This window comes from Pogona vitticeps, chromosome 1, assembly GCF_051106095.1.
Source record: "Pogona vitticeps strain Pit_001003342236 chromosome 1, PviZW2.1, whole genome shotgun sequence".
Classification (NCBI taxonomy): Eukaryota; Metazoa; Chordata; class Lepidosauria; order Squamata; family Agamidae; genus Pogona; species Pogona vitticeps.
The window spans coordinates 125,327,939-125,342,135 of record NC_135783.1 but is presented as its reverse complement, the minus strand read 5'-3'; positions in this window follow the sequence as shown (position 1 = coordinate 125,342,135).

The window sequence follows — 14,197 nt, the reverse complement described above, 5'->3', positions numbered from 1 at the left end:
AAAATGCAGAGAGGGACCAAAAAAGGAAAAAAAAGAAAAGAAAAAAAGAAAAAGAGCTGCCAGCAGGCCCATTTACCACATTTCCGAGCTTTCTGGCATGCGGTGGCGCAGCAATTCCAATCACTACACCGCGAATGCTCCTCATTTCCCTGCACTCTCTGTGCCACACAACACAGACAGAATACAGATGGATGCTTGATGCCAATCAGTACTGGACTTACGGTTCCCTGTGCTGCCATTGATGTTCCACTGAGCTGTTATTGGATTTTCATGTCCAACTGCATGTTCACCAAAACCCTGCCTCATTTCCACTGCATGAATGAATAATGAAAGCACTTCTATTTTTGAATCTGGCAGCCCTGATTCACATTGACTCCAGTGTAAAAGTTTCATGGGAAAATTGAAGTGTAGTGGCTAAGCTCTTTTTCAAGTTCTCTTTCTCCTCGAGATGCAGCTTTGGTTGTGCACTGCGTAACTGGCTTATCCCGCTGCACAAAAACTCATTTATTTGTAGAGAGGCAAGGCACATGTTTGATTATAGGCTGCCCCAAATCTATTACCATGAATTATATTTAAATTCATGGCAGGGTTCTCCCCTTTTCCAAGGTAACTCAATCGAGACTGGGAACATACAAAAAGCAAGACACAAAAGCTTAGTCAGTGAGTAAATGATTTCCTTGCACATGTGCCTGTGTGAGAAAAAAGACCTGATGGTTTTCGTTATTTAAGCATCTCTGTGCACTTTGGGATTGGAAAGAGCTTTTTTTAAAAAAAGAAAAATCTCATTGAGCAAAATCACATTTGATGTTTTGAAATCGTTCGCATTGTATTACATTTCTATAGAGCAGGTATAGATATATTTTAAAAGCTGATTACCTTAAATGCTGTAATGGTACTTACTTACCACTTAGCAAGGCTGAGTCTGGACTTGCTTTTTAGAATGGGCTGTGTGTAGTGAAAGCTTGGAAAAGAGTTAGTTACACTGATATTTTCTACACAACCCAAGTAATTAGTTATCATAACAGTTGTAGTTTTCGTTTTTGTTAAAAATAACTCTATAGACTCCTCTTTTTAAAAAATTGCTAAAATATTTATTTTGGTTACTACTTTAAAAAATGGAATTCTGTAAATCCTTGGCTTGTGGTACAAAACACAGTCAGTTGTATAAGGCAACATTCCAAAGAAGCACACAAACACACACACATATGATGTAGAGTTAAAAATAGACTTGTGGAATGATGAAGAGAATGGCACAAGGGATACAATCCTGTTGTGTAACTTACTCCTGAGGAAGGATAATGATGACATCTTGAGCAAGGGGACTTTCTATGTACTTCTGACCCATGTGTTTTCTAACACATTTGCAATCCCTTTCATTGCTTTGAAGCTGTGAGGGCTGCAGGATGGAAGGAGGAATTTTTTAATTACTGAAAATCACCCCCTTATCCATGGCAGCATCACCCATCTGCAGGTGTCACTTATCCAACAGAATTTCCACCTATCCAAACCCATGCCAATCTCCCACAATCAAGCTCACTGCAGTGAAGGTATGTCCTTTATTTCACGGCCTAATTCCCATCTGAAAACAACCAGCTTTGGTCCCACCTCATAAACGCTTCTATTTCTGTCAAATTTCTGCCCAAAAGACTATTACAAAAAACTGGACATTCTAAGCTTGAGTCATAAACATATACACATGACACAATATTCATAGTCAGCCCCAATAGTTACTTATAAATGGCTTGCTTCTATAAATTCAACATTAATCTTCTCAGGTTTTCACTTGTGGAAATATGGATCAATATAAGGATGTGCCATGAATCTTAATGACACACCACAGAACACGGTGGATTTTGAACAGCTGCTTAATTGGTCATTTTCTTTTCCAAGCTTGCAAAACTGGCCACTGGCAGTGAAAACCAAAACTACATTAAGAATACAAGGAACTACTGTTCTTATTGAAAACGTGACTTTTGAGGTGACCTCGAAGAAATGCAATCATTGCAAGGACCAAAGCAATTCGACATTATAAAAAGTGTCCATGCATTTACCTCAGTTTTCTACGTTAGGGTCGCAGCTCTCCTTAAGGAAAGATTTGAAACTACCACCAAGCCAATTCTCTGCTGTGACAGACCAGGTTATTGTGCAGTCAGGAGACAAGGAGGGAACTCTGAATTCTGCAAAATTCAGTCCTTTTTTTTTATTTAAAAAAACAATAATCCACAAGTAACGTCTTCCAGAAAGCTGAAACTGGAGCTCAGCAAAAACATCCTTTGTGAGCGTCAGGTTTTTGAAAAACTATGCACTACTGGCAGAATAAAATAATATATAGTGGTATGTTCTGTGCCCTGTAGTTGGTCATGCAGTGAAGCTGGTTATTTGATTGCTGGATCATGCAGCCAGATAGATTTTGAGAGAGCAATCTATCTTCTTGATGATCCGCCATCTAGCCAGCAATTATGTTCTGAATTTGCCAGGCATCTGTGCCCCCCCCCTCCCCAGTTTCAGACACAAGAGTGAGCCCAGAAGACGCTCCTATGGGAAACCACTAGAGCTACTTGCACACAACTTCACAGCAAGGAGATTTTGGTTTGCAGCCTACTGAATACTTTTCATGTTTTATGTTAAAAGGATTTCTGGAGAGAGACCAGATTATTTCCATAAAATCTAGTGATTTCTAAATATAGACACTTAGTGTGTACTTTTTTGCATGTATATTCTCCACACCGTTTCCCCAAACTGTGATTGGAAGGGGATTTTTTGATTGCTTATTGCTTACTGCTGAAACTCAATGAAATTCAATTATCCCCAAAACATTCAGTAGGCTTCAATTTTTTGTGTGGCCTGTTACTTTTCAAGTTTGGAACATCTCCCGATGACTGTCACAGCTATTGCACTGTCTAAATCAATTGCCGTGGCATGCTTGCTAAATTGAGAAATGCTGTTGTGAATGCATAAGAGGTCTCACGCCTCAACAAAACTGGTTATGCACAGGGAGAAAATATCAGGTGAGGGGATTTCTCATCAGCTGCAAAACTTTTTTATTCCTTTGCTTGATTTCCTCTGAGGATTCACTCAGGGACAAACAATGCTTAAACCTGTTCTGCTTTTGCAGTGCTGTCTATCTGTTTCACAGGCGCTTATGGAGATAAAAGTACTTTTTAAGTAGCACTTTGCCGAACTTCTACTTTGGCTTTCAAAGGCTGAAGTTGTAAGAGGGTTTAGGAGTGTCTCTCAGATGCTCCCATGCCTGCAAAATATCACACCACCATAAATAATATCAGCCCCAGGTGTGCTATTTCAAATCCTTACACTATTCCTCTCTCCTGATTCTTCCCTGTTTATTTTTGTCATTTCAATCCCAATTGGATCGTCTAATTCAAGTCCTGCACTTGGATAGCACTCAGCACTTTAAGAGAGTTTAAAGGAAAATATGTGCCAAGCTGACAAGCCCTGCTCTGTGAATTGCGGTCACTGCTTGCCAAAAAGCCATTTTTCAGGGGCAGGGAGAAGAACTTTATTTTGGCATGAGAAAAATTGCATTTGATTGGCTCAGGAAGATTTGGGATTCTGGGAGTTGTCCCCAAAAAGTTTCTTTTTTAATGCCTCCCTCTGTGTTCCTCAGAATATTTTCCTTTCTTTCCCATGGCCACTCACCCTCCTCCTCATGTTTTCCTGTGCTGTCGCTCTTCACAGCCAATGCCCTGCCAAGAGGCATCATGAATCAAAATGAGGCATTGTGGGCAGGCCAGCCCACCCTGATCGGGGCCTGAAGATACTGTGGTGAGGCAGGCTGGCTGTTTTTCTGCTTTGGCATTGCCAGTGCCCTGGTGAATGAAGAAAGGAAGAAATTTCATCTCGTCTCTCTTGTGGTATTAAGATTTAGTGAGGTTTTGTATAGCTGTGCCTTGTTTAAAGGGAAGAGGGCGTAGGGGTTAGGTTGGAGAGCTAGAAATTTATTCCGGCTAGATTTTGACCTGATGGAACCTTGCAATACTCACTTTCCCTTCAAGATAAGTGTTACATGAAGAACCGTAGGTAGCAATTTGGACCCCTGGCCCAAAGCAGCTTTGTAATTTATGATGTGAAAATAATACAGGAAATAATTGCATCACTGAACTCCTTACTAGGATCTTGCTTCCTCCACAGGGGATTAGCAGCACTATCAGAACTACCACACGGGCACATTTGCTTGGCATACATTATACAAGACATTGGACTGACTTTGCCCACCCAGTCGGGAATAAAGAGGTGAAGTGAGTGAATTAAACTGGGGCCACAGCTTTATTAAACTATTTAACAGTGAATTCCCCTTTAACAAGGGGGTTTACCATCGTGCTAAATTTGATTTGAATCCAGCTGTCCCCAGTTCTTGGCCCCAAAGTGCACTCTCCTCTGTACAGCACATCTTCAGCCACCCAGCTGTAGGAATGCCCCCAATGCCTCATCCTCTTGACCCTAGGTGCACTCCTGCCTGGGAGATCCCCTTAAATCTCTCCCTCCCAGGAACATCTGGCTCAGCGAATCAAGGAGATGGGAGGACTGGCACCCTCCTTGGGTGTCCCCGTGGAACTCACCCAAACGCTTACCTTTGCACTGCCTGCAGTCGTAACTTAATTAACATGATGCCACCTATCATTGTGCCCCCAAACTGACCCAGGAAGTAAGAATAGGATGAGCGAAAACCCATCTGCTCCCCATCACATGCCAATTGGAGGAGCAGGCCAAAAATTCTCATCTGGTCCTGAAGTGATCGGCTAGTCTTATTCTGGCTACTATAGTATGGTTGGGAGGGCCACATGATCATCAGCAGAAGACAGGCCAAGCTCTGGGGAGGGGGGGGGGGAGAAGCAGCTTTTTAAAGTCTCGCTTTTACTTGCCTCTTTTGGAAAGCCAAGGACCTCCTCTTTTCCTTCCTCTTCCCCCTTTTGACATCTAAACTTTGAAGGAGAAGAATGTGGTTATATACTCTCTGGAACCTGGCATATAACCAAGATTCATTCCATGCCATCCCTGTCTGAGTAGTTGGGGTGATAAACTAGATGCACTCTAGATATTTTGACTTCAATGTTGTGTTCTGAAAACTTCTTTAGCCAGCAGATATATTCTCTTTTTAGTAATGACGTGAGTATTCCAAAGGAAAGGATCCCCAGTGTTTTTGTTTCATACAAATGCTTGTAACATCCTGCAGCTTAAAAACGAATGTATTTTCCTCTGTTTGTCAACTATAACCCATGTTTAAAATGGGAGAATTCTTATCTCTGGTGTCTACTAAATTGTAAGCTTAAGGCTGCAAAGGAAACTGCCAAGGCAACCCCCTAATTCTAAGGAAGTATAACTGAACTCAGCAATTTGGAATTAGGGGAGTTCTGCGGGTCATCACTTGCCACTGTCATAAAAGAAAGTTGAGATGTGTGGAAGATGGGTATAGAAAGGCAGCATGCTCATCCTCCATTCTACCCCACCACACCTCTGTATATTGCACCACGGAACGTGGATAAGGCTTTTATGGACAGAAAATGTAGTGTATACATTCTGAAGTAATTTAAACAGTCTGTACAATTTTTACCTGTTTTCATTTGTATGTTTGTACCAGTTCCATAGTCCATAGGAATCTGATCTCTCTCTCTCTCTCTCTCTATCTCTCTCTCTCTGTGTGCGTGTGCGTGTGCGTGCGTGTGTGTGTGTGTGTGTGTGTGTGTGTGTGTGTGTGTGTGTGTGTGTGTGTGTGTGTGTGAGAGAGAGAGAGAGAGAGAGAGAGAGAGAGAGAGAGAGAGAGAGAAAATGCAGGATCTACTCTCTTCTTGGTCCATATACTGCACACTGGGATCCGGCAAAATTGTGATTTCATAAGTTCTCATAATCAGCATCTGTGTGGTTACACAGGAATCTAAAGTTTCCAAAGCCTTCAGTAAGTCCAACAATTTTGACTGAAGTAAAAAAATAATAATTCTGTGACCACTTGTAAACTGCTGTAGAGGGTGTCCACATAATGCCTGTTGTAATCAATTGTGAAGGAGTCTCAAGAGTTGTTTTTCAATTCTCCCAAGATCTCTAGAGATTCAGGTCAAAAGTAGTATTTATGCAGCTTCTAAGCCATGATGTCAGGTGACAGTTTTTTTTCCTTGAGAGGCAGGTGGTGTAATGAGCATTGCTGGTCTATCATCTTAAAGGGTCAAAAGGAGAAAGCTGTGGTGAAAATTGGTTCTGTGGAGTGACTGGGACTTAGTCAAGAAAATCCTCTTCGTCTTACGATGGAAAGATTTCTCTGAGCATGTCATCTTTACAAACTCAACAGAAGAGATCTCGGGGCTGCACATATTGAAATCCTAACAACCTTTTGCTCCTGAAAAATAGAGGACAAAACAGACTCTTGGCAGCATTAGCATCAGTGCAGGGGGTGTTTTTCTCAAAAGCCAAAGAGAGGACAAATGTGATGCACAAAGAGCTCATAGGAATTAGCATTGTATTGGTTTTTTTTTTTCCAATGTAAGCCTCTCCAGAATAAGGTAATGTGCAAATGAGGTGCCATAACATCATCCCCATTGGCATGTGACAATCAGAATATAACTACAGTATAATAACAAAATCATCTGTCTACTGGTTGTAGCTTCAAGACAGTGAAACCTAGACACCTAAACCTGGGGACACAGAGTATAGACCTTAGAGTTTTGGTTTTTTTTTTTAAAAAACATCATGCCATCCTTCATCAAATTTTGTCTGGAGCTTGCAGTAGCATTTTCAGTCATGGTGACAGATGCCTCCAATGTTCTCTGGAGGCAAATATGGAGGTAGGGATATTCAAGTCCTGTAGGCAGCTCCGAGTTATATTTTCCCCTGCAGGATTGCTAAACTATTCACACAGTTCAAGAGACAGAGGAAGAGAAAGCCTGGCTGCCCACACGAGCAAGAAATCAAAAGTGTCAGTGGGAGGTAACAGAAAGAGCAGAGAGAAAAAAGCAAGGATCACCAACTTGCCCCTAGACACAAAGTTGCTGCTTCACATGATGCTTCCCTAAGTTCTCCCAATCAGGTCTAATACCTTTCTCAGCTCTGGGTTAGAGAGGGTCACAAATGGGAAAATGGTAATTAATCATGAATAGTAATTTGTCAGGGTAATGAATCACGAATCATGAATTTACGATTTTTTTCTAACAATCAATTTGTTAATTTGTTTTTAATTATAGCATGCTATGAAATGCCCCGCCCCTTCGATCCAAGACACACCAAATTCACAGGGAAACTTCCCCTGACTCGCCTCTAGCTCTCCATGTTTGGTGAAGTTTGGGTATTGGACATCTGAGTTATGCACCCGCAATGTGGGTCCCCCCAGGAAAGTGACAGAGGCAGCAGGCATAGTTTGCCACCAGGCATCTCTATTCTGGGTATTTACAACTCTTTGAGGGTGGATGTGACTTTGACAGCAGATGTTCCAAATGTTGATTTTGGTGCTTCAGACATGTTTTCAAACCTTGTGGAGTTGCCACTGTGGAGAAGGCTGTGTTTATTGAATATCTGTGCATCCTTCAGCTGATAAAGCAACAGGAACTCTGTAAGGGGAAAAAAAAAGATGATGAAGAAAAAGGTCAAGGGGAAGGTCGCAGAAATTGCTTGCAGGTTCTGTTCCTCTGCGTTACTTGCAAAGAATCTAAGAAAATCCATCCTTTTCTATTTATAAAAACACTTTGAAAGTGGTGCTTTTCAGTAGGAAATGGGTTTGGGTGGCTGTTTGACCCTTTTATGACCAGTCATGATGTGAATAATGAGCAAATAATTTTTATGATATGCAAATAGAGCTGGATTTGGGATCCAAAATATTGTAACCCTGAGGAAAGAAGAGAGAAACTCCAGGTGCCTAGTAACGGTGAGGAGGTGTGACAGGAGAAGCAAAGGCAAGATCTCAACTGCTGGAATAAACTGGCAGACTTTGGGATTTGGATTCGAATACAAGAGTTTTGAGTCAATGTGTCTGTTTGCACACAGTGCCTCTGTGGTCGCCTGTCAAAAAAAGGAAGTTAAGTCATGGGAAGTGGGGGGAGTAGGTGATGGATTATGGGGGGGGTTGATTAGGTAGGCAATGGGGAACCAATTCAAGAGGGCAGGAGATGATCGGGCAGGAGATCAGGAAAGGGGTGAGTGATTCCACTGGTAGTGGTTCAAGCACGGTGCTTTAATTTTTTTTTTTTAAAAAATCCTGCTAGGGAAAAGAGGAGAGAGAAAAAGAGACGGCCAGGAAAAAGAAAAAGAAAACATTATGGATGGGAATGATGAGATTTCTGACCCATGCCAAGCTGGTACAGACTAAATGAGTACTGAGCAGAAACTTTATCTTCTTACGACAACTCATAGACTACTATAGTCAATGGCCATACAGTTTAGATGCCAGGAAAAAAAAAGAGAGACTCGTGGGGGCAGAGAAAGTGCCAGGGATTATGAAGAGTTTCCCTCTACCATGGTATCCAATGTCCCGATGGTGGAATGGTCTTCCCTACCTTTCTTCTAAGATAAGATTTTTGAAGTTTCTGTCGACCAAAAGAGACCACAGCCAGCTGGGTTTAAAAAGATTTTCCCCAACAAAACGGGAAACATAAGAGTCCTTCTACAAGAAACATACAGATACTTCACTGGGGTGTATGGTTAAAAAAAGGGGGAGGGGATCTTGGAGTGGGAGTAAGAGTAACAGAGTTGAAACTGGTTAAGTCAGGTATTTTCACTACTCAAGAATAAACATTTAAAACCCGGGGAGAAACAGACAAATAGTTTTGGCCATGGCCAAATATATACAAGAAGCTAACAATAATACTTAGAACTGCAGAGCCGGAAGGGACCCTATGGAGCATCAAGTCCAGCCCTTGTCAAGGAGGCACAACGGGGAATCAAACTCCCAACCTCTAGCTCCCCAGCCAGATGCCTAAAGCTTAAGAATGTTTTAAACCATTGACACCTTCTGGAAACCAGAAACTAGATACAAACCCCACCCCCCACCCCCAGCCACTGATAAGAGGCAGATCAAGGAACCATCACTTTCAGCTGAACTGGGGAACATATGGTCCTCCCACTGTTGATGAACTACAACTCCCATCATGCCCCAGTGCGAGACAGGCTGATGAGGACTAAAGGGAATTGGAGTCCAACAAGATATGGGCGGTCAGTTTCTCTCACAACAGCATTTACTCAATTACCAACACCACACGTTCTTCAGTCCTATACGTGGGGACTCAAGGCCAGAGCCACCTCCGTTTCTTTTTGAAACCATCTTCCACTGAAAGTCTCCTACAACAGAATACACCTTCTGCCCATACGGTGTAGCCATTTGTCCTCCAGTACCCCAGTCTCCAACAGGCATTGCTTCTCCCTGCAACTTTCTCGTTACTCTCCACAACCAGATCTGAACAGAGCTGCTGAGCATAGAGAATATGGAATTCATGGGGGGCAGGGAAGAGAGAGAGAGATAAAAACAAAAGTAGAAAGCAATGTGGTTGTCATCTTTTTCTTCTAAAGCTTGAGAACTTGGACATTGATTTCAGCTTTCCAGCATGTGGCATAGTTTGTTCTAACAGTCATTACAAATTACTTTGCCTGTAACCACCTTTCCATCATGCACCTGCTCCCTGCTTGTGGTGGACTACAGTCAGATTGGTCTGTAGGGGACCATGGTGAGTGAAAGAACTTTTCTCACAGCTGGGACTTAGATGAGATCACCTTTTGGTTCCTCCTGGCTCAGTATGATTCCGTAAGCTTCAGCAAATTCTTCTTGTCTGGTTGTTACCGTGTGTAGTCATTTTGTGCTTTCTATTTCTTTTTATCTTATTTCACTCACAAGGAGAAATAAAAAGCAAGAACCAACGTAGATGGAACATAATAAGACTTTTTTTGCCTCAGTCTCAGTCAATGTCAGTGGAAGACCAAGTAAGGTTATTCAGAAATATCCATTAATTGCTTATGTTTATCCATAAATATTCCTCACCTGTTTGCCAGAAAGGACAGTCTTGAAAGGATGGTTGCAATATGAATTAATATACACAATAAATATATTTGTATATGGACATCAGACCTGAATATTGAATTATTTCTAATTGATATATGGAAGCTAATGGACCATCAATGTTGAAGCTGTATTTTGTCCCTCTGCTCTGATCTCTCCATTCTTGGAATATTCTTCCATTATGACCGTCTCTTCCTCTCATGACATAATTGCTGAAGTGAAATGTTGGAAGTAGATTTGGCAGGTGGGGGTTCAGAACCCTACTTGCACCATTATGGAGGAAAACAAGGAGAGATTTCGGAGTATTCATCTGAAGGTTCCGCAGCAACTTATCTTCAAGTAAGCCGCTTCCTTGGTGTTGACATACGATCCAAGGCTGAACCACAACATTTTGCTGCCTAAGGCTGAGATGTCCTTCCTCCAGTTCCACAAGGAGGAGGCAGCTGGACCAGCACTTCATCTTCATCAAAGGGATGATTTATTCTACTGCATCAGAGGGCAGCAAACTAGCTGACACACACAGGCGACAGGATCAAGAGGAAGTGCTGCTGTCACTGCCTGCCCACATGCTTCAGTATTTCTTCCCCGAGTGTGGCCACTTAACCCTACCACTCTTGTCATCGTGGTGTTTCATGTGGCACCTGTGGTACAGCTAGCAGTTTTAGAGATCTTTGATGGAAACAGAGAGATCCAGGCTACTTTTTGCATGTGACAGACAACTTCGGAAGCTCAAAGTTCACACAGACCTGCTGATTTCTGACAGGAGGCAGTGAATCACATTACTTTGGTCATTTTGACAATATTTTAAATTATCACTGAATGGTCAACCCTTGTGTAAGGCAAGAACAAAACTGGAAGTATATTATTTGTTGGCACTCCTAAATACCTTGTGGCTCATGTTTGATTCACAGAGGTTACGCTCCAGAGCTGTAAGTGCTGCTAAGTGAGGTAGGAGAGGTAGGCCAAACCGGTGAATCATCCCTATGCGATAACAGTTCTTAATAAACTTCACTGTAGCCCTTAGTAGCTGAGCACAGTAACGAAAAATGTCAAGTCAGAAGGTCAACTTCACTGTGGTAGAACTCTGATCATCACATTTCCTGCTAGGAAATTACTGAAAAATACAGGTTTTTCAGAACTGTACAACTCCATTTCTTATCTCGAGAAAATTGCAGGCAACAAATTGTATGCTGTTTATAAAGCTTTTGTTTGGGAAAATAAAAAAATAGAAATAGAAAGATGAAAATTCTATTGCTCAGGGAACAGCCTTTATCACTCGCCAGACCAGGCTGTGAGTAACTTCTTCTCAGTATTAAATCCATCCGTTTCTATATTGCTTCTTCTTGCAGTAATTAGTGTCAGGGAGTTGGCACACAAGTCAGAGCTCTCTAATTGAAACTTGGAGACAGAGGAGAATAGTTTGGGATAGCTTGGTAAAATCTTTTCAGAACAAGGACAGTGGGTTGATTACCCTGATACTGCAAGTGATGGGTAGAAAGAAGTTCTGGAATGATGTTCCCCATTCACTGCCCCATTGATAGCAATGGTCATGAGGAATGAGAATACTGGCAGCAGCAGAGGTGAACTTGTGGACATACTCAAAGTCCACTGGCAAAAGCTTCTATAACCCAGTACCCAAACCATGTCTTCTCTTAGCAGAAAGATTTTTTAATTAAGTGAAGTACACTTAGTATCTGGTGGGGACTGGTTTCAAACTGTGGACAGACAGACAGACAGACAGACAGACAGACAGACAGACAGACAGACAGACAGACAGATAGATAGATAGATAGATAGATAGATAGATAGATAGATAGATTGATTGATTGATTGATTGATTGATTGATTGATTGATTGATTGATTGATTGATTGCATGGTAATAGGGGGAAAACCAGAAAAACTATTTTCACATGCATTACCAGAACTGGCCACTAGAGACCATGCTGTGTATTCTCCACTAACAAGTATTCATAGCACAGTCTCTGTCTCCCTTTAGTGGCCAATTCTGGTAATACATATGAAAACAGTTTTTGTGGATCCTTTATTTCAATATTCTCAATACTTTCAGTCTGTGGATAAGTGAAACCACTGATTCTACAGATGCAGGGGTTCTGTTGTACTGCTACTTCCTCCAAATTTTCCCTCTTCAATTTGGCAGGAGGAAATAGGGGAAAGTAGCATAGCCAGGGCAGTCGCCTCCAGTCACATCCCTTGTTCATGGACTTTGCAGATGGAAACAGCATCCTGCTATATGAACCTTGGGCTGCTGGATCATATGGCTATGGTCTATTATGATTTAGTCACAGCCTATGTAGATTCGGTCTATGTGGCATGTCTTAAAAGCTCATGGTTTGCTGGGACATAAGAAGGGAATGATGGCTACCTAATCAAGAAGCTCTGATAACAGTGCAGTTTCTCCAGATATGTAGTACATACCCATTGAATTTTTGAGAATGTTGTTGTTGTTTCAGTGTATGTACTGACCCATTGTGCTAGAGCACTCTCTGGGTGGTTTCCACATAATTATGCAAGGAACACTTTGCCCCCACCAATTTTGGAAGGATGGAAGGCTTAGTCAACCTTTAGCCAGCTACGTTAGCCTCTCAGGATCAAACTTAAGTCATGAGCAGAGGCTTGACTGCAGTACTGCTGTTCAACCACTGAGCCATAGGGTGGCCTGTCAAATGTGGAACTGGACTGGACTCATGGCTACTTTATGGATAGCATGAGAAATAGCATTGTCAACATTTTCTGTATGATACAGTGTGCATCCCAATGCATGGCAGAGAAGTGTTTAAAAATTGAAACTTTTAAAACTGTAGCTCATCTAGGACAGGAAAATCTTTATCTGTTACCTTGCTGCCTGCACTCAGTTGTTAAAGGTGGAGGGTGGATGGAGACGAGCTGTGCAATACTACCACCAACAGCAACAATAACAGAAAGTTAAGAATCTTTTTTTCCTTGCTCAACCTGAATGATTGACCTTCTGTGACCTTGTGTGTAAGAGTTTGATTGAAGAAATGGGCTGAAGCATAATGTTCCAAATACTGTACACTGGTAGCTGTGAACAGCAGCTTTTTGCAGTATGACTTCGGTAGCAGTGGTAAAAATAATAACTGAATGATGTTGCTGTTAATCCCTTTATTTAAACAAGGGAATGTTGAGCCATCCATTCCTTTCCAAAACTTATTGCTGAAAAATGGCTTTTTGACCAAATGCTCACATGTAATTTTCTCATACCCTAAAGCACACACTTTGTCTTTTTTTGCTTGCTCAAGGAAAGAAAGCTCCTAGTTTGTCTTCTCCTTTTTAATCTTTTTAGAAAAAGTCTACAAATGGGACAGAGTTCTGAATCAGGATCTTAAACAAGAAAAATGTTTCTGAACTTAGATCATTCTAAAAAAAGAAAATAATTTTGAACCTTTCTTGTGGATGCCTTGCTAGAGGCTGTCCCCTTGAAACACCGATCGTACTTCTCCATGTCAAAGGTTTAAGAAAACTGTGCATATTAGAATACCGTCTGAGCTTTTTTTTAAAAAAACAGGAAAAATAAAACAGTTATGTGTTCTTTTGATAGGTGCAGCTCAATATATGCACTTCCAACATTGGTTGTTGCTCCATCAAGGAGTAGTGAAGCAAACATCCTGCAAAATATAGATACAACCCAAGGTGAAAAATAGCCATCTGTTCTTCATTGTGTTCTCTATGAATGAATCACACACATGGGTTATTTTGAGCCTGCGTGGAGATCTTTCAAAATATTCCAGAGCCTGATTGGAGGGGGGGAGGAATCACCATATTGATCTTTCTCTGCCAACCCCCTAGTGAATCCTCTGTTCCTTTTTGACCACCGGTAAGGAATCACCTTCTGATTGTTTCAGAGCCATTCATCTGTTAGTTGTTTATCAATTAGTTATTCATCTTCTTGTTCTGCCATCTTTATCGTTATTGTCGTCTCCTGTGAGTGCATACAAAAAAGTTCTCCTACTGTTTTTCCCCCTCAGGCTTTCCCTCACCTTCTATGGCCTTATCAGGCCTATTTAAAAAGTGTGCAAGTTCCAGTAATAAAACTCCCTTAACAGACAGGCGCTGCAAACGTCTCTACTGTTTTGGTAACGGATACCTTGGTAATACCATTTACCAAGCTGGCCATCAAAACACCACCAATCACACCTCAAGTATCGTCTTTGGGAGAACTCTCTTCACACTGT